This window comes from Littorina saxatilis, linkage group LG4 (assembly GCF_037325665.1).
Source record: "Littorina saxatilis isolate snail1 linkage group LG4, US_GU_Lsax_2.0, whole genome shotgun sequence".
NCBI classification, from domain to species: Eukaryota; Metazoa; Mollusca; class Gastropoda; order Littorinimorpha; family Littorinidae; genus Littorina; species Littorina saxatilis.
The window spans coordinates 55,342,751-55,365,850 of NC_090248.1; the positions used below are offsets into that span (position 1 = coordinate 55,342,751).

The 23,100-nt window shown below is 41.6% G+C and overlaps 1 long non-coding RNA gene across 1 annotated transcript; it reads left to right on the top strand.

Annotated features, from left to right (window-relative positions):
• Positions 1–16,712: 16,712 nt before the first annotated feature.
• LOC138965122 (uncharacterized) lies at positions 16,713–20,988 on the top strand. Its single transcript, XR_011455311.1, has 3 exons — positions 16,713–17,490; positions 18,285–18,375; positions 19,375–20,988. It is a non-coding gene; the product is annotated as an uncharacterized lncRNA (long non-coding RNA).
• Positions 20,989–23,100: the final 2,112 nt, after the last annotated feature.

The following is a 23,100-nucleotide window of genomic DNA, read 5'->3' on the forward strand; positions in this document are numbered from 1 at the left end:
CCCTGGTAACACTAAGGGAAGCCACTCCCCTCAAAAAAAACATCACGTAACCATGGTCACCAGACCACATGATCTATGAGGGTAAGCTCCCCTTGAAGCCACGTGACACGCGGCCGCCATATTGCTTCTCACTTCTCTTCCAACGCTGAGCTGGCTCAGACGTACTTGGACTCACGCTCCGGGCTTTTGTTGCCCTTTTCAACCTTGGTGGTTGAATTTTCCCTGGTTCTCTTCGTCCTTACTCACGGGTGAGATCTTTCCTGCTTTGTTTCTAGGCAAGGGAAATTTCGGTTTTAGAATTTGTATTTCTAGAACTTTTCGAGTGGTCCACATGTCTGTTGTTGTTAAGACGCAAGAAGCGCTGCTCTACGCACGTGGATCTTGTTTCACCTTCTAAGCGGTTGGCGAAGAAACCTTTACCTAGCCTTCCGTGCAAGTTGTTGACCCAGCCACTTCGGCTACATTTAACGTAGGCATTGATTCGCTACTGTTTTACCGGTGGTTTCTCCACCTCCTGAACTTAACAGTATCTTTGCTAGCAACGCTCCTTTAGACAAAGAGCAGGTGTTAGACAATTTTTCAGACTTTTGCTTGTCAGTTTAGGGACTTTTTTGTGGAGGAATGGCGAGCTGCCAGCTCCCTTCTTTCAAACTTCCCTTTAGGGTCGTCGGTGTTTTGTTGCTGTCATGTATGCGACTTCCTCCTGCCACTGTTACGTCGGCCGACGTTCTAGATGGTGCTTCGATTTCCGGTCTTGACGAGTTGCTGTTTTTGTGCATGGACCTGTCTTCCGGTTTCCATAACTGACAAGGTATGACTGGTCGAGCACAAGTAGTCAGCTGTTGTTACGCGACGGTGGGTGACGAACGTGACTCTCAAGTGCGTCCAACAGTGGGAACTTCCTCCCGTCTCGAGGTCGTTACTTGTGCCATCCCACTGGGAGTGTGTCGAGATTGGGAACTTCCTCGCCTTCTTCGTCTGCACAGGCATCTTCACTTCCGCTTGCGGAACAAGAAGAAGACATTGACCAGATGTCATGAGAGGCTTACACTTCCGGTGGACGCCCTCACTTGTTTCCGGTTACCGTTGACAGTGACGCTTGCCGTACTGGACACGGTTTCCTACCGGAAGACTGCGCTGCAGCGCAGGATGCTTCTTCGGTTTACGGAAGTGCTACTTCCGTTCCGAACGAAGAGGAAAGTTTCTGCTTTCGGGCGTGCGTCGAGATCGTGAACTGTATCACGTTTCTTCAATTGCACAGGTATCTTCACTTCCGCTCGCGAAACATGAAGACGGCATTGTCCAGATGTCTGTGAGGCTGAAGCTTACACTTCCGGTGGACGCCCTCACTCTTTTCCGGTTACCGTTGACAGTGACGCTTGCGGAACACTGCTTCGGTTACGGAAGTGCTACTTCCTGTTCGGAAGAAGAGTAAAGTTTCTGGTTACCGGCGAAGTTTCACCTTTCCTTTGCTTTAGCAGCGGTGGTGACTTCGAGTTTTTTTCCGGAAGGAATGGTTGCAGCAGTTGATGCTACCTCTCCTCCGAAGACAGCGATCGATGATTTTATACCATCACAGCCTGCTTTCTCGGGCTTTCGATTTTACGAATTCCCGTCGGTAGACTTTTAGATGGCGTAGGCGTTAGCTGCTAACTCACCAAAGGGTAGTAGCATGCTTCTCTGGCCAGTTCCTTTGCTTGTGGCGCACGGTCCATCTTCTTCTTTAGTGGAGGCATGGCTTGCCACGGAACATCAGGCCTCTGTGTTTCGCTACTCGTCTCACAAGAAATTGGTTTTAAGACACAACTCTTGAGGTTTTTCAGACTTTTGTGTTGCTGAGAGCACCTCTTACGGTGACTCCAGCGAGTGTGTGTCTTTGATTTGATTCTTTTGTTTAAAGGATAAGTCCTTTGCTTACTCTGAATCCGTTCTTGGATTGGAGGAAGCAGGAAGGTCATCGCTGGAACTTGCGTCTCTTGTCTGAGGCTTTGCTGCGATCTTTGTTTCGTTCGCTTGCCTCTTCTCTTGAACCTTTTGAGTTCAAAATCGACGCAAGCGAGCAGGGTGTGGCCTCTCTCGCTTTTGTCTACGCTGGCGTTACTGTCAGCACAACAAAGGCTTCCTTGGCCAAGCTCTACGCTCACGCAGTCCATACCCGGAGAGATATTCCCTCTGAGTCTAGACTGCACGATCGTAGAACGATTGACTCTTTGCGCACCTCCTGTTTACAGGAGACGCTCTACTGGTTCTTTTGTGCCTTGATGCACTGCACATAGACACACAAGAAGCGACAGACTTGGAGTTTGCAAAGTTTACGCAACGCTCTGCTGGTCAATCTATTACCAAACAATATGGTTCGTCTGCCCTCATGGCCTTTTTGGCTGCAGGCGGCTCTAAACAACTATTTTCTGGTTCTGCTAGAGGCCGCGGTAGGAGAGCTAATTATCCAATAAGAAGCCCTCCTTCAGCAAGTCTCCGGGGTCTGGGTGCGAGCCCAACCCACTTTGATGCATCTCTGATCAGTTTATCCCTGCAGCTCCCATTCCTGTGGTGGCGGGCTACCCGTCTCGGGTTCTCTGTTGCTGGATACAGTATGTACACAGCAATGGATCGTAGGGATAGGATAATCAGGTCGGGGTTCCGGCTGCTCTGGAGAGAGGACAAAGCGCCTCTTACCAGAGTTCTACCCCAGTTTTCATTTCCTGCCAACTTAGAATCGGTCACGGTTATCAACACCGAGATTCTGGCGTTATTGCAGAAACAAGCCGGGGAAGAAGTGGTCAATCATTTCTCCCCGGGCTTTTATGATCGGATCTTCGTTGTCCACGAGGCATCAGGGGGGCGGCGTCCAGTGACTGGGCCTATCCCCCCTGAACGCTTTTCTGAGAGAGATCAGATTCATAATGGAAATACCAGCGACGGTCAGGGACGCCCTTCGCCGGGGTGATTGGGTCTATAGTCTTAACAGACGCGTACTTTCATATTCTCTTTCACCATTTGGACAGATAGTGGCTGCGTTTCTGATGGGGAGACAAAGCTTATCAGTTCAGGGCCCTGCCCTTCGGTCTGTCACGCATGGCATGGATCTTCTTTGTGCTTGTGAGAGCTTTGTGCTCGGACCAGGCAAAGAGCGTACGTCTTTGGGCGTACTATGAAGGCTGACTCATACTGAGTCAGTCTCGGGAATTTTGCCTTTCCCATACTCACACCGCCCTGCGTCTATCTCTGGACACGGGCTTTGTGATCAATCAAGCCAAGTCGGATCACTCCCCCGCCCAGGTATTCACCTATTTGGGCATGAGATTCGACACTGTGGCTTGGACGGTTCGGCTTTCTCTCAGGAGAGGACCAAACTCTACGATTCGTTTCGGGGTCTGGACTAACAGTGTAACCACTGTCCCTCCTCCCTCCAGTGCAGATCTTTGCACAGACGTGTCCCTATCGTGATGCGGGGCACACATTGTACAGCTTATGGAGGCAGTTGCTCAGGGTCTCCTGGGTCTTCTGCCTTATCTGCTGAGCAGACATGTTCGCATTCTCACGGACAATTCCACAGTAGCCTCATATCTCAACAATCGGGGCGGAGTGCTCTCTCTCTCTCTGTTGATCAGAACTTGCCAGATTCTGGTCTGGTTTCAGCAGCATTGATCCACATTGTCCGCGAAACATCTCCCAGGCCGTCTCAAAGTCCTGGCAGATGCACTGAGCCGGTCCTCACGTGTTTACACACGGACTGGTCTATTACTCATCATGCCCTCCAGCGCCTTCGGGCTCGCATCGACAAACTGATGATCGATCTTTTTGCGACGCGGTTTTCCAGAAGACTCCCTCTCTTCTTTAACCGTGTCCGGACCCGGAGGCATGGGCGGTCAACGCCCTGGAGTTGAGCTGGTCAGGCCTGTCAGCCTACGCATTCCCTCCACCGTCCCTCCTTGCAAAGTGCTCAGAAAGGCAGATCTGGAACGCACTCAAATACTCTGTCGCTTCGGACATGACGGCTTCCTTGATTCAAGAGGCACACACTTTATCTCTACGAGATCTGTATTATCCTCTCTTTAGATCGCTTAGACTCGTTGGCGCGCTTCGAACGGAGTCAATCCAGTGGCTCCTAGATCATTGCAAGTTGCAAACATTCTGTCATGGTTGTCATCGCAAAGTTGGTCTTCTTCGCTTAAGGTCAGAAGGTCGGCTATCTCGTCTACGCTTAAAGCATTTAGGCCATAATTTATCATCAGTCTCGTCGTGATATAACCTTGAACGGTTCAAAACAACGTTAATCACCAAATAAAAAATGAAATATCATCAATCTTGGCGGAGCTATAGCCGCGGTGCTGAAAGACTCCTCGATTGTAGACTGTAAGTCTTAGATACCAGTCCCTGCATGGGATCTCTTTCTTATCCTTGAGCTTCTTGGATCATCGGAGTTTGAACCTCTGCGTTCTGCGAAGCTCCCGATTCTAACTCGCCAAACACTCATGTGTGTGGGGCTTTAAACCTCCTGTTAAAATACACGTGGAAAAAACACTTTTGGACAGAAATTAAGATAAGTGTCGTTGCAGTTTTGTTTGCTTGTTTTGGGATGGGTTTTTTTCCCGACATCAGGTCCAATCTTTTTCGTTCTGTAACTTGTTCTTTTCTTTGATTCTATGTTCCTAAACCTTTATTCTTAACTAAAAATGTCAGTGTCTAGTTTCTAATGGAGTTCCATATCGATACACACCGACACATATTTTGCAAGCACAAGAAGAGTAGTTGCTATCTGAGCTGGTGTAAATATTTAGAATTATGTACAATACCAATGAATAATGATACGAATTAGATTGTTGTTTGCTTTTTTACGATAGAACTTCTGTTTATTGTTTTACCAATATTTTTGTTTGTTACAGGAATAGAACAAAAGGTCAATGAAATCTATTTCTTTAACACAATACTAGCTATATGTTAAATCTGCACTATGGGATTTACCCATTCTAACAACAGAATATTTATGGAATGTAGTACGAAGGCTACCACAACGCAACAGTTTTAATCTTGTTTCTTTCATTAAACTGGTAACATTGTTTTTGTACAAGCTCGAAACCGAATTTATATTTCCAAAATAGTGCTTTGATAGGTTTGCCTACTGTGTTTTGTTAAGGATTATTCGGATCTGCAGGGAATTCATGAAAAACGTTTAACAGCAAATGTATGTTGTAAACTCGTGATTTGTAAAAACATTTTACCAATCACGTCGAACCTAAAACCCATTTGGCGGCCATGCCGTTTCACCGCCATTCCATTTCGCCCTCATCCCATTGTCGCGACATTTCACAAGCTAAGCGTCATTTTACTACCGTGTCATAACAGTAGCGCGACACTCCCATTTTGACACCATCCCATTTGGCCGCCATCCCATTTTTGATGTATTCTTCTTGCCAAAATAAAATGTGGCGCTTGTGGTATGACATGGTGGTAAAATGACACTTGGCCAGTGAAATGTCGCGAAAATGGGATGGGGGCGATATGGGATAACGGCGAAACGGGATTGCACCAATGAAGACGCCGGCCTCCCAAGGTGGGTTAAGGGTGGAGATTCTTCCGATCTCCCAGGTCAACTTATGTGCAGACCTACCATGCAGTGCCTATTTACCCCCTTTCGTGTGTACACGCAAGCACAAGACCAGGTACGCACGGAAAAGATCCTGTAATCCATGTCAGAGTTCGGTGGGTTATAGAAACACGGAAATACCCAGCATGCTTCCTCCTAAAGCGGCGTATGGCTGCCTAAATGGCGGGGTAAAAACGGACATACACGTAAAAATCCACTCAGTGCAAAAAACCCACTAGTGAACGTGGGAGTTTCAGCCCATGAACGCAGAAGAAAAAGAAGAAGAAGTACATTGATCAAAATACTGCGATTCAGGAATACCTAAGCCAACGCTTATTTAACGATCAGGTTAGTTGAATGCACATAGGAGAGACTGCTTTGAAAAGGGACATGTGCCATTCAGAAAAATAGTGAATCTTGTGTAGCCGGCCAGATTCTGAGCATAATTTTGACTGCCCATTTTCAGTTTACACTCACGATAGTATTGATCATTTTAAGACTTGCCATGAAGAGTTCTCATGCCAACAGTCTTGACTGATTTATAATGGGTTCTGATTTCTTACACTTCAGTTTTGTGGATATTACATGAAACCTTAACTAAACTCCCTACCTAACTCAACTGAATCTCATTTTACTAGTCGCATCAAGTAAAGTACAAGACTCGCTTTTTTTCGAAAGATAACACTCAAGAGATTGAGATAGTCTATGGCAAGGTGGGCAACAATCCAAACACAGATTGACTGCCAAAGTTACACAATTCAGAATAAACAAATAATAAACGTTCCAATTATCTACCATTCTTGTTTGCTTTTTTTATTATGGCAAGGTGGACTTAACACTTCGAGTTAGCGTAAGGTGATCGTTGGTGACTATTATTGCCACCAGTACCCTGGTTTTCAACACTTCCTGATTGTTCGACTTTACTGACAAACTGCAACTTTTTGTGTACGGTAAACGTATTTCCTCCATCAAAATTCCTTTTGCAAACACACCTATCTATCTAAGTAGGTGTCGGCCATTTGTTGTTCCTGATTCACAGTACAGAGACTAATAGCATCATAACGTAGAACCTCATACTTTCTACACTTCATTCGAAAATCAAATGAAAATCCGATCAAACAAAGTTAACATTTGGGAGCAAACTTAAAAACTAGGGTAAATGTTTAAGAGTCACCCTATGTGTGTGTGTGTGTGTATGTGTGTGTGTGTGTGTGTGTGTGTGTGTGTGTGTGTGTGTGTGTGTGTGTGTGTGCGTGCGTGCGTGCGTGCGTGTATGTGTGTGCGTGCGTGCGTGTGTCTGCGTGTCTGTGTGTGAGTGAGTTTGTGTGTGTGTGTGTGTGCGTGTGTGTGTGTGTGCGTGCGTGAGCGTGTATGCGTGCGTGTGTGCGTGCATGCGTGCGTGTGTGTGTGTTAGATGATAGTGTCCTTTATAGGTTTGGAGGCATGTGAGGATGTAAAGGATCACTGATCATTAGTTAAATAGAAAATGTGTCTATTCACACCCCACAAAACGCACTAAACAGATTGTTCTGACGTACCGATCGTGACGTACATGTGAAGTTTTGCTGGCTGATTCACGGCTATGCGTTTTCGATGGTAGCTGAAACACTTCTGTCGGATGAGTTTTACAGCGTCAAGAAATTGATTTATCAGTATAAAATAGATGTTAACAATCCATCATAACCACACACAAATTGTGAGGATACACGTTTTCGCCGGTTGAAGAACCTGCCTGCATTGGTTCATCAGTATGTTATATAAACCTTTCTCAAAAGATCTTTTGGAGAGGGTCAGGAGACGACTGGTTGTGACACAGTTTGCAAACATTACATACACCAGATGCAGCATGTGCATGAAATAAGCTTCTTAAGTACGACCACAAGTTAAACTCTTTGCTCGAGTTTCAACATGACGTACACTTTGATAACAGCTGCTGTGTTTCTCTGGACATCCATTTGCTTAAAGAGTATAGGTAAGTTCTGAACGGATGCTAATTACCAAGATACCATTTTTAAAACATTGTCTTGTAATTGTGTTTGTCTGGTGGTTTCCGATTGTCTGTATGTTCATGGAATCCTTCGGGTTTGCATAACAGTTTTTATAGGGCTTAGAAATTGGCCCTAGCATTTTCAATCTTGTTTGATTGCACTTCGCCTCCCGAGGTGATCGTAGTGTTACAGCACTCGGTTACACCCATAACCGACATGTCTTGATCGTAGGGCGATTTCAGACCGTACTATGGTGGGGGTATCTCTGTAAAGGTCGTGCAATAATTCCGTCCTAATAATGTGTGCTTATCGTAATTTAAATTATTTTGTGTATGTTATTTATTCATATATAATCAATGAATTAATTAATGACTTGATTAATTAATTAATGTATTTATTTATCTATTTGCTAATTCATTCATTCATTTTCGTTTTTGTTTGTTACCTATGCTAACCGCGATTCTATTTTGAAACGTTTTCTGGCGGACTTGACATTTGGGTGTATGAAGGGCATTCGCTGTGTCGAACCGGTTTTGAACCGATCATCTAACTGCTGTTCAGGGCTCCCCACGAACGTCCGTCCTAGAGGGTTCAGGCCCCCCACTTTTAATGTTTAGAGGGTCCATGGACCCCCTTAGCAGAGTTGTAGAGGGTCCCAAGAGTCCCGGGCCCCTAAGCCCCCATATTTACATATAACGCATTGTGATCGCGAATACTGTGATATGAACTGTTTTTTTGTCAGTTTAACCAGAATATTCGAGGAGGACACTTCAACTATACCAAGTCAAATGCATGACACACACGAACATATTGTTCCCGCGTGAAAATGGGATAATTTGTATTTGCACTTTGACTTAGCTGACGACTAAAGTCTGAAAAGAGTATACGGGACGCACGACAGGAAATTGAGTGCGTCCCGGGACCCGCTCTTTATAGGTCGAGTGCGTCCCGGGACCCGCTCTTTGTAGGTTTAGTGCGTCCCGGGACCCGCTCTCTGTAGGTTTAGTGCGTCCCGGGACCCGCTATTTGTAGGTTTAGTGCGTCCCGGGACCCGCTCTTTGTAGGTTTAGTGCGTCCCGGGACCCGCTATTTGTAGGTTTAGTGCGTCCCGGGACCCGCTATTTGTAGGTTTAGTGCGTCCCGGGACCCGCTCTCTGTAGGTTTAGTGCGTCCCGGGACCCCCTCCATGAATTTCTAGTACGTGATGTCGGCTTCTAGTGCGTATAGGACGCAGAGACGCGCTCTATGGGGAGCCCTGCTGTTGACAAAGCGTGAAGAAATGGAGAAATGAATTGCCTTTCTGTCGTTCTTTCCTTTTTCCTCTGTCCATCTGTTGCGTTTGTTTGGTACACCCACTGAACTCTTTGGTTGTTCTTTTGTTATCTCTCTCTCTCTTTCTATCTCTGTCTCTGTCTCTCTCTTTGTCTCTCTGTCTCTGTCTCTGTCTCTGTCTCTCTCTCTCTCTCTCTCCCCCCCCCCCCCTCGGAGCTTTAAAAAATTTCACGAGTCTAGTTTTCATAGACCTATTTTCAGCTCCGATCCATGATGTGTTTAATTGTACTGAGGCTGAGAAGGCGCTTAATTGTTTCTCACGTATACTCTACCCGATTGTTGACAAGCATGCCCCTCTGAGGCAACACCGAGTAAAATCCCCTACATTACCACCATGGCTTACTCCTGAGATTGTAGAAGCTATGGCACTACGTGATTGTTTTTAAGGAAAATCAAAGGAAATCAGAATTTAAAGCACAACGCAGTAGAGTTACCGAGTTAGTACGCCAGGCAAAAAGTAATCATTTTCATAAATTGGTTGAAGACAAAAAAGATGTTGCCACGTTTTGGCAAGCCATAAATGAAGTGTTAGGTAAATCCCAGAGAAGAAATAGCAGATTAAATAGTGCCATTTCTCCTGAAAAATTCAATGAGAACTTTCTGTGTTTGGCTGATCAATTGAAACAATCTAAAAATGTAAATGACGAAGTCGAGGATTTAGACTCCCTGTTGTTTAGATTAAATGAATTTTGTATTCATAAATTGAAATCACAAGATTCATTCTCTATCCCAACTATTGCCGTACATGAAGTTGAAAAATTTATAGAAAACCTTCAGAATAATAAATCCATGGGGCCTGACAAAATCCCCCCGTCGTTGCTTAAATTAGCCCTACCGTACATAGTGGAATCCCTAACGTATGTGTATAATCTTTGCATTGAAAAAAAAAAATTTCCTGATGCATTTAAAACGGCAAAAGTCGTTCCACTTCCTAAAAATAAAGATGTGTCTGACCCTAATAACTTCAGGCCAATTTCATTGCTTCCTATTTTATCAAAGCCTTTAGAGAAGCACATCCAGAAGAATCTTCTGAATTACATGGAAAGGTGCAAATTATTTCACAACTTTCAATCTGGGTTTCGTCCGAAACATTCCTGTAGTACAGCTCTTTCATCACTATGTGATAACTTGCTATCGGCAATTAATCGTTCGGACATATCAGAGGCTGCATTTTTTGATTTTAAGAAAGCTTTTGATCTTGTAGATCACACATTACTTTTACATAAACTCGCATTGTACGTGAACAATCCCGCAACGTGTTCATTCTTTAAATCATATCTTGTCAACAGAACACAGTATGTTTCTATAAACGGTAAAACATCTCCCAAAGGATGTTTAAAGAGTGGAGTCCCCCAGGGGTCAGTTTTAGGGCCTATTTTGTTTTGTGCATTCATTAATGACCTCCCCCTTCATATATCTAATACCGGCACGGTTGGCCTAGTGGTAAGGCGTCCGCCCAGTGAGCGGGAGGTCGTGGGTTCGAACCCCGGCCGGGTCATACCAAAGACTTAACATTGGCAATCTAGTGGCTGCTCCGCCTGGCGTCTGGCATTATGGGGTTAGTGCTAGGACTGGTTGGTCCGGTGTCAGAATAATGTGACTGGGTGAGACATGAAGCCTGTGCTGCGACTTCTGTCTTGTGTGTGGCGCACGTTATATGTCAAAGCAGCACCGCCCTGATATGGCCCTTTGTGGTCGGCTGGGCGTTAAGCAAACAAACAAATATATCTAATTCCAAAGTTAAAACGGATTTTTTTTTGCAGATGATTCGACGCTTCACACAAGCTGTAGGACTGTTCAAGAAATTGAAATTTCCTTACAGTCTAGTCTGAATGAAGTCAACAGTTGGTGTAACCAGAATTTTATGATAGTGCACCCAGGAAAGACAAAATACATGATTATTACAACAAGACAAAAACAGCAGTCACGACCTCTTAAGTTAAATCTTTCTCTGGAATCACAACCTGTTCCGCAGGTATGATAGTCGATCAAGAATTAAAATGGCAATCTCATGTACATTATATTTGTCAAAAGGTATCCAAGAATTTGTTTCTGCTATCAAATATAAAGCAATATGTTGATATCGCAACACTAAAACTATTTTATCATGCCTACATCTTATCCCATATTAATTACGCATCAACTCTTTGGGATGGCGTCTCTGATAGTCACATGAAAAAGTTAAACTCTCTACATCGTCGGGCAGCTAAAATCATGTTAGTCCACAGTTATCAGCTGATTTGAAGTTAAAGAATCTAAACTACCTGGCGCTAGTTAAACAGTTACAGTTTAATAAGACTGTAATGATGTATAAAGTATATCATGGCGAAGTGCCCATCTATATTCAGGACCTATTTCACAGAGTCACTAAAAGGTACGGGTCTATCAATTTTCTACCACCAATACACAGGATTGATTTGTTCAAAACTAGTCAAGCCTTCTCTGGCGCTATGGTGTGGAACTCCATTCCGTCTGTTATAAGATCATTAACCTCACTAAAGAGTTTTAAACAAGCTCTGCATAATCATTTTATGTCTACCTAGATGGCTATACAGTAGAATCCGCTTAATAAGGCCACCTCCGTGCAGGACAAAAGTGGCTTTATTAAGCGGGTGGACTTATTAAAAGGATCTCCGGATTTCAAACTAAACCCCTTTCTATCCAAGGATTGTTGGCAGTGACAGAAATGCAATCATGAACACTCACTCACATGAACAAAAACTTCTGTTTGAAGTTGTTTACGACCACTGACTTGCACTTAACGTGATTAACGTGATTTCAAACTCACAAGAGGCTGGCCAAAACGTCTCAGGTTGTTTTGAAAACCATTCATGGATTAGCTGTGAGTGATCAGACAGCGATTACAGACTCACTGTTACTGCTTTTCACATCTAACGCGAGCCCAAAAGTGGCTTTATTAAGCGGGTTGGTGGCCTTATAAAGCGGGTTTTTTTTAAGCATAAAACATAGGTGAAAATCCGTGCAGCCAGAAATTGGCCTTAAAAAGCGGGTGGCTTTATTAAACGTGGACTTATTAAGCGGATTCTACTGTACTAGTCTTAACACGTGCACGTAGCTGTCAACAATTGGCAAAGCTTTATGAAAGCTTTATTATGTCACACGCATTCCTTCTTTGCCACTACTAAACCAAACGTGTGCAAGATTGTATGTTACACGCTTTGATACTGAAATCAATTGCTTCGATTATGTATTTATTTCTGGAAAATTCTACCTTAACATACATTTAGTCACTACCTTAAGCATTTATGTTTTCGGTATTCATTTCATGTAATCACAAACGTAGAAAAATGGGTATCAAAGTATTGTTACGTTTTGATGTGCATTCTGAATAGTGTGCAAACTGGCCTTGGTCAGTCAACCACGTTTTATCTGTGTAATTCGTGTTTGACGTAAAAAGAATAACACCAACTCCGTTCCCCTGTATGTATGAAAGCCACATTTTCTTTTTCATTCAATTTCTTTTTTCAAAAGCGTCGTCAACTTTCTATTTACACGACAAGCTCCCTTTCAAGCTTCAATTAAGAACCCTGAATACAAAAGGTCAAAACAAAACAATAGGTACTACTTTGACTATCGTCGTCTGCAACGAAAACCGAAAATGGCGAAACACTTTGCTACCTACACAGAGGACGAAATTGCCAAGAAAAGATCGAACCTAACACTAGTGACAACAAAAAGGTGCACAGACAGTTCCGTGCGGATCTTTCGCCATTATCTGAAAGAAAAGGGAAAAGGTGAGGATTTTGAAGCAATGTCGAAAAATGAACTGAACTATGGCATTCCGTTTGTCAAACAATTATTTGGATACTTTTTCATGTTTTTTTCACCAGTTTTAGCTAAATAATCATTATTTAGAAGCTCATGTGCTAAATAAGTAATTGTTTATAAACAATGTAAAACAATTCTAAATAATTTTTTGTTTACGTAAACCATTCATTATTTACCTAAACAATTCATTGTTTACGTAAATAATTCATTGTTTACGTAAATAATGATTTATTTACGTAAACAATATATTATTTAGACTTATATTACATTGTTTATAAAGAATCAGCAATGTTGCTAAATAAATCATTATTTACGTAAACAATGAATTATTTACGTAAACAATGAATTGTTTAGGGAAAGCAGTTTTCATTATTTAGGGGAATCAAGAATTGACTTCTAAGCTTTATTTTTATATTTGGTCAAGTTTTGACTAAATATTTTAACATCGAGGGGGAATCGAAACGAGGGTCGTGGTGTATGTGCGTGTGTGTGTGCGTGTGTGTGTGTGTGTGTCTGTGTGTGTGTGTAGAGCGATTAAGACTAAACTACTGGACCGATCTTTATGAAATTTGACATGAGAGTTCCTGGGTATGAAATCCCCGAACGTTTTTTTCATTTTTTTGATAAATGTCTTTGATGACGTCATATCCGGCTTTTCGTGAAAGTTGAGGCGGCACTGTCACGCCCTCATTTTTCAACCAAATTGGTTGAAATTTTGGTCAAGTAATCTTCGACAAAGCCCGGACTTCGGTATTGCATTTCAGCTTGGTGGCTTAAAAATTTATTAATGACTTTGGTCATTAAAAATCTGAAAATTGTAAAAAAAAATAAAAATGTATAAAACGATCTAAATTTACGTTTATCTTATTTTCCATCATTTGTTTATTCCAAAAACATATAAATATGTTATATTCGGATTAAAAACAAGCTCTGAAAATTAAATATATAAAAATTATTATCAAAATTAAATTGTCCAAATCAATTTAAAAACACTTTCATCTTATTCCTTGTCGGTTCCTGATTCCAAAAACATATAGATATGATATGTTTGGATTAAAAACACGCTCAGAAAGTTAAAACAAAGAGAGGTACAGAAAAACGTGCTATCCTTCTTAGCGCAACTACTACCCCGCTCTTCTTGTCAATTTCACTGCCTTTGCCATGAGCGGTGGCCTGACGATGCTACGAGTATACGGTCTTGCTGAAAAATGGCATTGCGTTCAGTTTCATTCTGTGAGTTCGACAGCTACTTGACTAAATATTGTATTTTTGCCTTACGCGACTTGTTTTTCTTTGTGTATATACTATACTTCAATACAAGGTATCTCCAAACATTATTTATCAGAAAATGTTCGTAAATTTGTTTATTTTACAAGCTGAAATTGCCGTACGAAAAGAACTGAATGCGAAAACAAACAAAAGGTCAAGGTCATAACCGGGAGTGTTTAGTGTTTGCATTCTCTCCCTTGAAGTTGTTGAAAAAAAGTTTTCCGTCCTAAGTTTTCTGTTCTGTCTCAACAAAAACTTTCTCTTTCCATTTCTCTTACTGCATGATTACACTTTTATTTTTATCTGTAGGTTACACAACACAACACAACTTGGTATGAGCTCCGACGCGATGACGTCACACAGTCGTGTGCAGAGTTGTCCGGCCTTACCTCTGGCATTCCGGCGGAACTCGCGAGAAGGCAACACGCGAAATCTGCACTCTGGATCTTCCGCATTTATCGACATGGTCACTAGTTGTAGTGTAAAACATTGCCATAACAGACAAGATAGAGATAGGGACAGAAGATTCTTTTCTGTTCCATTTGTTGTCAACGGAAAGGACAAAGACTGAAAGAGACAAGGGATTTGACTGCACGACGCGGGCGAGAATGGTTGGCACAGCTTCAGCTGAAGAATTTCAACTTTGAATCAACAGCAAGGAGATACGTGTGCTCTGATCATTTTGTCAATGGTAAGTACTCATGCTTTTGTTCACCTGCCTTGGTTAGTCTGTGTTTTATGCAAGCTGTGTTGTGATGGTAGTGTGCGGACAGTCGGTCAGTCCTGCACGGAGTGCAGTCTTTGACTGAGTGAGTCAGTCTTACACTTACTCTCAGTATAACAACTTATCATGGTTGCCCAAAACCATGACTTGTGAGAATGCCATAGGTGTGAAATACTTGGATTTGATAATCAGAATTTATTTGAACACTAAATGGTCATTGTTTTTTTTGTTTTTTTTTTTTTTTTTTTTTTTTTACCTCTACTTACTCACCCTCCCGCCTCCTCAGTGGTTTGTTTTGTTTTTGTTTTTGGTTTTTTTGACAAAATCTTGCATCTTTAATGTTGGTTATTGTCTTACATCAATCAATGAGGCTTATATCGCGCATATTCCGTGGGTACAGTTCTAGGCGCTCTGCAGTGATGCCGTGTGAGATGAAATTTTATACGGCCAGTAGATTGCAGCCATGTCGGCGCATATTTACCTTTCACGGCCTTATTCCAAGTCACACGGGTATGGTAGACAATTATTAACTGTGCCTAAGCAATTTTGCCAGGAAAGACCCTTTTGTCAATCGTGGGATCTTTAACGTGCACACCCAATGTAGTATACACGGGGGGTGGTTCGGACACCGAAGAGAGTCTGCACACAAAGTTGACTCTGTGAAATAAATTTCCGCCGAACCTGGGATCGAGCTCGCGCTGAAAGCGGCCAACTGAATACAAATCCAGCGCGCTACCAACTGAGCTATATCCCCGCCCGTGTCTGTGTTTGGGTTGACTTAAGTGTTGTTTGTGGCGGTGTCATAATGGATTTTTTTTGTGTTTTTTTTGTTGTTGTTGTGGACAACGCCTTTATTTTCAAATTTTGCAATTATGAAAAAAGTGCATAGTGTAAAGGGTATTATGAAACACGAAGTTTCATTTCATTTTCAAACATGAATGTTAAATTTACGGGAGTACCATATCTAAATTTGCTAATGCACATTTTAGCAATGAGAACTAAATGGTTAATGATATCTAGACACACGTTGCCTGCATTTTCAACACAAACAACCCCAAGTAGTACAGATTTTGCGTTAAGTTTAACACGTACACCAGTTTTATCTAGTATAGTGTTTTCGACGTGTTTCCCAGGGATGTCGTTAGGCGTCGGACATCGGACATTTAACGATGAAAATCCCCAAATGTCCGATTCACATTGCCGCATGTCGGTCAGATGTCCTATCGTTTTAGCCTGAGCGTGGTCATTGTCCGATATGTACTCCATTCCTTCGGACAGCGCGATATTCGTAAATTTTCATTTCAAGATACAAATCTTCTAAAAGACCGAACGCTCTCTGCAGGTGACACTGAAGTTGCCAGTGCCGCGTGCGGATCTTTTCTTTTGTTGGGAATTCCCGAACCGTTTGCGGTATGCGCCGTTTGGGTATAACCGCCTCGGAGTGCATGCTACAGGAGTACGGGAGACAACTCCAACTGACTAAATTTGTCGTCTGCTTTTGTTTTTGATACGAGACGAAGCACTGAATTATGCTGCTGAATAAAAAAAAACAAAGCCTGGAAAAGATCAGCATTAGATCAAACCGATCATTTTGTTTTTCAACTTGTATCCAAATCATGCAGTTTGTAATCAAAGTAAGAGCTCTGAAGTTCTTCATGTTGGTTTCTTTTTTGTGGTTTCTTTGAAACTAAACTAATACAACACTATACGCTCACTGTGTTGATGTATTTACTATATTATTTGTGTGTTCTACAGCGCGCGCGCGTGGGTGTGTGTGTGCGTGTGTGTGTGGGCGCATGACTTTGGAACAATTCCATGGAATGTGTTATATGGCGCAAATTCATAATGTCCTATTACACTTTCTGAAAGCGGTCAAATGTCCTATTGATGCTGAAGAACTCAGGACATTTGTCCTATAGGTATGAATTTGTAGCAACATCCCTGGTTTCCATAAAGGCTTAACTTTACTACAATCATAGAAAAAATGTTCGATGTAGTCTCTTTCGTGTGTGCAGTATGGACAATATCAAACACTGTACAAAAGGAAGACGTGGAACTTGCGAAGAAAATGCGAAAAAGTGTTTGTGGGTTATCGTCCCTAGTCACATGCTGGCGGCGAAAACAAAATGGCGGATCGCGTAGGTACCGATCGTGTGCGAGGTGGTGGTAAATAATTGTGCTCGGCTTTTTGTTGCAAGAACGCCCGTTACAAACAGAGCTGCTTCGGGAAAACTTTCCACAAGTTCCCTACAGAAGAAAAAAGGTGGGTTGTGCAGTGATTATTTCATCAGGTTTACCTTCTTCAGAATGAGAATGCAATGGCTCGAGTCAACTCACTCAGTAGACTACAGCGTCAGCGAGTACTTACGACTGTGAGTGTGAGTCAGCAGTCAGTACAAAACAACAGTTTACACTTGATGACAAACCCGTGGGCATATTTGCCGAAACCTTTATCAAACCTTGCTTACGGGAAAACTACAGTACAAAGGTACATCACTCATCCGTTTTGCGTTCAGGCAGAGCGTTAGATTTAGACTGAAGATCTGATTTAGCTTTCTTTGTCTTTCCTTTTTGCTTAGTTTAACAATAACATTGTTGTTTTTATTGTCAAACTAGGTGCAGAATATGGATGCAATTCACAAGGCGAGAGGACTTTGAAAAGCTGCAGCCAGCTGCTGTTCAAGGTCTCAAGCTTTGTACTGATCACTTTGAGGCCAACCAGTAAAACAATCCTGCAGAGAGGATCACTTGTGTGGAATGCTGTCCCGACATTGTTTGCAGTGCCCAATCCACCACCGAAGGTTATTTATTTATTGGTTTTAGGTTTTTGCAAACCAAAGAAGCACACTATTAAATGCAGGTTGAGTAATGACAAGTTTGAGGCTGATGTAAGAATTGAAAACAACAGCATTGTTCCCATCAAATAATGCCTGTTTGCATTTAGCGCAAAAAAATGATAAGGCCAACAAAAAAAAGTTACTTATTTTGGATCGACGTCCTGATTATGATGATATGATGAACTTATTTTGCAAAAAAACAGCCCCAAATGGCAAAAAAAGGTATAGGGTCGGCGTCAACAACAAAAAAGTTGTATGTTTCTGGTCACCTGACCCTACCTATGTTTTCCCGACGACCCTAGACATTTTTTTTTTTTTTTGCATTTTCAAAAATAAAAGGGGTATTCGAAAATCAATTGTTTTCCTGTTTTTCAACAAAATAGTTTAAAAGATGGTTTTAAAAAAAAAGGTTAGAAAAAAAATCTCCACCTTTAGTCATGTTAGGTCACAAAAAAGTCTGTTTAAGGTAACATAGGCCCCCCAAAAATAGCGTCGGTAGGTCGGCTTTTTAGTTTTGTATTTTAGCCATCTGAATATTTTAATTTTATTTTTTAATGCCCCCAAAAAGTCTAGGGCCGGTGGGAAAAAAATAGGGTCGGTCCGGATACCGTAAACAGATTATTTTTTGTTTTGCCTTACCAGAAACATACACTTTTTGTGTGTGGCCTAAGACCAATGCCATGAAATTGGGAGAAATGTTTCATTGTGACTGGGTGTTGGTTGTGAGTTTGTCAGTTAAAGAGCTGTGCAATTTGCAGGTTGCTAGTGGGAGGAAGCCACCATCGCAAAGGGTAGCTACAAATGAAGCCAGCACCGACCTGTCGCCTGATACACAAATTGTTCAACCAGGTAAGAGATTTTTAACCATGAAGAACACCCTGACATCAAAAAATGTTTAAACCCATCCATTACATAGTTGATAATCGCTGTATAGGGTGACGGGCGCTGGGGCGGGGTGGTAAGACGTCGGTCTATTAACTCGGAAGGTCGAGGGTTCGAATCCCGGTCGCGGCCGCCTGGTGGGTTAAGTGTGGAGATGTTTCCGATCTCCCAGGTCAACTTATGTGCAGACCTGCTAGTGACTTATCCCCCTTCATGTGTACACGCAAGCACAAGACCAAATACGCACGAAAAAGATCCTGTAATCCATGTCAGAGTTCGGTGGGTTTTAGAAACACAAAAATACCCCGCATGCTTCCTCCGAAAGCGGCGTATGGCTGCCTAAATGGCGGGGTAAAAACGGTCATACACATAAAATTCCACTTGTGCAAATAAATGAGTGCACGTGGGAGTTTCAGCCCACGAACGCAGAAGAAGAAGCTGTATAGGGCGGATGCATGGATGGATGAAATTGTACCTGTAGTTCCCACACGTAAAGATGGGAAACATATCCTGTTAGAGGCATGGTTTGACAAGAAACAATTAAGTGGCTCTATTCCCATCTCCCCCCCCCCCCCCCTTTCCCCGTCGCGATATAAGCTTCGTGGTTGAAAACGACGTTAAACACCAAATAAAGAAAGAAAGAAAGAGGCATGGTGTGTGAGGAGTTTACCTGGTACTGTTGTCCTAATCAATCAATCAATCAATCAATATAAAGCTTATATAGCGCGTATTCCGTGGGTACAGTTCTAATGGCCTCACCCATTCAGTACCAAACAAGGTCAATTCCATCATTGTTCCACATCGAATCCATAGTTGCTAATACACTTCATTTCTGGCCTGCCTTCCTACGCTATTGTTTATTTTCATTTTGTGATTGAATTACACATGTTTTAATTTCTTCCAGGTTGTAACTTGTTATGGTTATGTTATTTTATGTGTGTTTTGTGTGTGTGTTTTCTTTTTTAGATGACATTCAGGCGATCCTGGAGGACATAGGATGTAAAGCATCAAAGTCGTCATCCTCCCCATCCCCTCGTGAAGCGGAACTTCGGCAGAAGGTCAACAAACTGAGGAGCAAGGTTTTCCGATTAGAAAAGAAAACGATGGAACCCCGTGTAAAACGAGCGAGTAAATTAGCCTAGCCTCCCAAGAAAGACTTTGTAATAGAACAGTTGTCTCATATATTATCAGGCGAGGCGAGCTATTTTGCCATTTATGCCTGTTACATATTTACCGGTTATCTGCTGCTGTGTCCATTCCTGGCAGAGACGGAACGCATGTTACCAAGGAGCCGAAGGAGAGTCGATGAGATGAGAGAATGTGATTAACAATTGCCAACTCTCTCCGTACAAAGAGGGTCCAAAATTGTATCAAAATATAGATCGTAGGGAATTCAAAATAAAAAAAAAGAGACAAAACATGTACTTCGGCTCATAGAGCCTTCTTTAATTTTTGACTCAAAAGTCCATGCTCCGAGAGTCCTTTTTTTAATTTTGAATTGCCTACCATCTATATTTTTATACATTTTCAAAAAGATTCAACAGTCACCTTCCGTTATTCTTGAACTTGGCTATCCCAGCCTTACCTCAACATTCGATATTCCTGTGTGATACTTTTGACGTAAAATCAATTTTTACTGTAAAACACTTCGGCAAGAGGATTGGTCCAAGCAAACAAATAATAAACTTGTAAGATTTTTCCTGATATTTCCGATCAATTGCCTATGGTTTTATTTAGCTAAAAGATTCAAACGTCACACCTATGACCCATGGCTATTTTTAAGGGGAGAGTAGCATCCCTGGTGTGTTGTTTTTGATGTACCTTTTGGTCTGTTTACAGTAACATAGGCACACAAAAAGAGGGTCGGTAGGTCGGCTTTTCTTAATTTTTTTTTTATAACCATCTTTTTAAATTATTTTGCAAAAAAACAGGAACAAAATTGATTTTTTTTCTTTTTCTTTTTCTCCAAATGCCAAAAAAAAGGTCTAGGGTTGGCGGGGAAAAAATAATAGGGTTGGTCGGGATACCGTAAACAGACTATTTTGCTTTGTTTTGCCTAAGCAATGACTAACAAACTTTCTTTAGGGTCTGACATTGTATATATACTATACAACTTTTTGGGGTATTAACTAAATACATGTATACAGTTTTTGATTCCTTTTATACTTTTTCACAAATTACCCCCCCCCCCCCCCCCCTTTTTTTTTTGTAGTCTGCCCTGGGGGCGGGAGGTCTCCTAATTTCGGTTTCTAGGGTCATCTTATGCTGCCCCATGAGCTGAGAACTTAATTTAAAATGGGCCACGATTTTTTTATTTGTATTTTGTAATTGTGCCTTTGTCCAGTCACATGATTTCACTTTGTACTTAAAAACTTGGCACTGTCATCATTTTATTGCTATTTATTGTTCAGTTGTTCAGTATTTATTGCTATTGGGCATCAGTTGTTCAGTTGCCCTCTTTCGAATGAGCCATGCATGCATTATGGATGTGTTTAGCGAATGGGGATACCTCAAGCAATGTAAAAAAAAGAAACAATGTGAAGCAAACATATAGCACCAAATAAAATAACCGAATCAGAATGGAAACTTCTTCAGTGTATGTGTGTGTGTGTGTGTGTGTGTGTGTGTGTGTGTGTGTGTGTGTGTGTGTGTGTGTGTGTTTGCTGTTTTAAATACCGAAAATGTGAAAATAAAGCAAGTCACAACATGAGAAAGATCGACTGTACTAGTCATAACAAAGCAGGAGACAGTCTGGTCAGCATGCAGCAAAGGGGAATAACTCATATTTAGCCATTCTCATTTCTAAGCATGCCCAATGAGGAAGTTATCCTTCTTCCCATTGTAGTTTCTTTGACAATATTCACTGTCGGACAGTCCCATTTTTTGTAGAAGAATGTTTGTGGGATAGATGTTGTGAAAAATTTTCCAGTGCAATTCTCGTAGTCTTGATTCTTTTGTTGCGTTTTTTGCTATAGACCAGCATGTTTCATTGACGTCAAAATTAAATGTATTTTTCCAAAATAAAACAGAACAGGGAGTGGAATACTTCGTCTTTACAATAAATTGCCTAATCAGGTTTGCAGTCATATGGTTCGTACCGTTAAAGGCTAAATAGTGTTGTTCGTTAATATCAGATGTCACAAACTCTGGGTTGTTTCTCAAGTATCTGGAGACAGCGGCTCTAACGACCAGATATTCCAGATAGAGATTTGGCGAGGGCCCTAAAATTTCATTTACCATTTCAAATGGCATAATAGTATTGTTGTGCAACACATCATTCACATATGTAAACCCTTTCTGAGCCCATTTCTGATAATAAATAACCTGATTCTGGTAGACTATACCACTATTATTCCAAAGACACGTCATTTTTAACGATCCATGCCATGGAGTTTTACTATAATCTAGCCATGTCGAGACAACACGTTGCCAAAAAACAGACTTAATCTGATGAAAGCCTTTGAATTTTTTTGTTCCTATAGTAGTACTAAAACAAGCAAAGTTCCTTCCAAAAGATTGAAATGTTCCTCTTGGTATCCATGTCCACGTGCCATTCACATCCTTACTCGACAGTTTAATAAACCATTGACACAGGAATGAGTCTTGCATCACCTTGATATCTATCATATTTACCCCGCCCTGGTCTGTGTTACTGTTGACTACTACCCTTTTCACCTTTTCAAATGCTTTCTTATTACAGTCCCGTTTCCTCCACAAAAACCTATACAGTAGAGTGTTGATTTCTTTCAGCACCTTATCTGGCAAGCAGATGGACTGTAACACATACACAAACTGTGATAACAAAAAACTCTTAATTACGCATATTTTTCCGAGAATACCCAGATTTCGTTTTTCCCAGTTTAGAATTATTCTTTTAACTTTAGCGATTTTTTCTTGCCAGTTCATCTCAATTTCGGATGCGCTTTTAGCGTTTGAGAAGTAAACTCCTAAGATTTTTATCTGGTTTACGCGTTTAAAGCCAAAATCATCCATGTTTTCATTTCTTTTGGAACCAATCAACATCATTTCGGACTTGTGGATGTTTAACTTAAGACATGATATTAAAGTAAATTGCTCCAGTATTTCTAAAACACAGTTAATGTCTTCTTCGTCTCTTAGAAACATGGTGATGTCATCAGCATGTAACAATACTTTTAATATGTTGTCTGCTACGTTTAGCCCTTTTAGCTCTACACTCTGTCTAAAACAAATCGCTAGAAGTTCTACACCGATCACGAAGGCCAGAGGTGAGAAAGGACACCCCTGACGAATCCCGGAATTCACTTCAAAGTCTTCGGAAAGCCACCCGTTATAGCCAATACAACTTCTTGTATTAGCAACAAGAACTTGGACCCACTGAACAAAGTCTAGACCGAAGCCTAGCCTTCTAAAGGCACTAAGCATGTATTTTTTGGAAATAGAGTCAAAAGCAGCCTGAAAATCGAGTGCTAATAGTACACCAGGTTTTTCTTTAAGTCTGAAATATTCAATTACATCATCAATTGTTCTTAAATGAGTACTAACGTTCCGACCTTTTATATAACCCAACTGGTCCTCGTGTACAACGCTATCTATAACAGTACATAGTCGATTCGCTAAACATTTTGCTAACACTTTGTAATCTGCATTTGTCAGTGAAATTGGCCTCCAGTTAGAGAGTTTGTCTTTCGGGAGGTTTTTCCCTTTATGAAT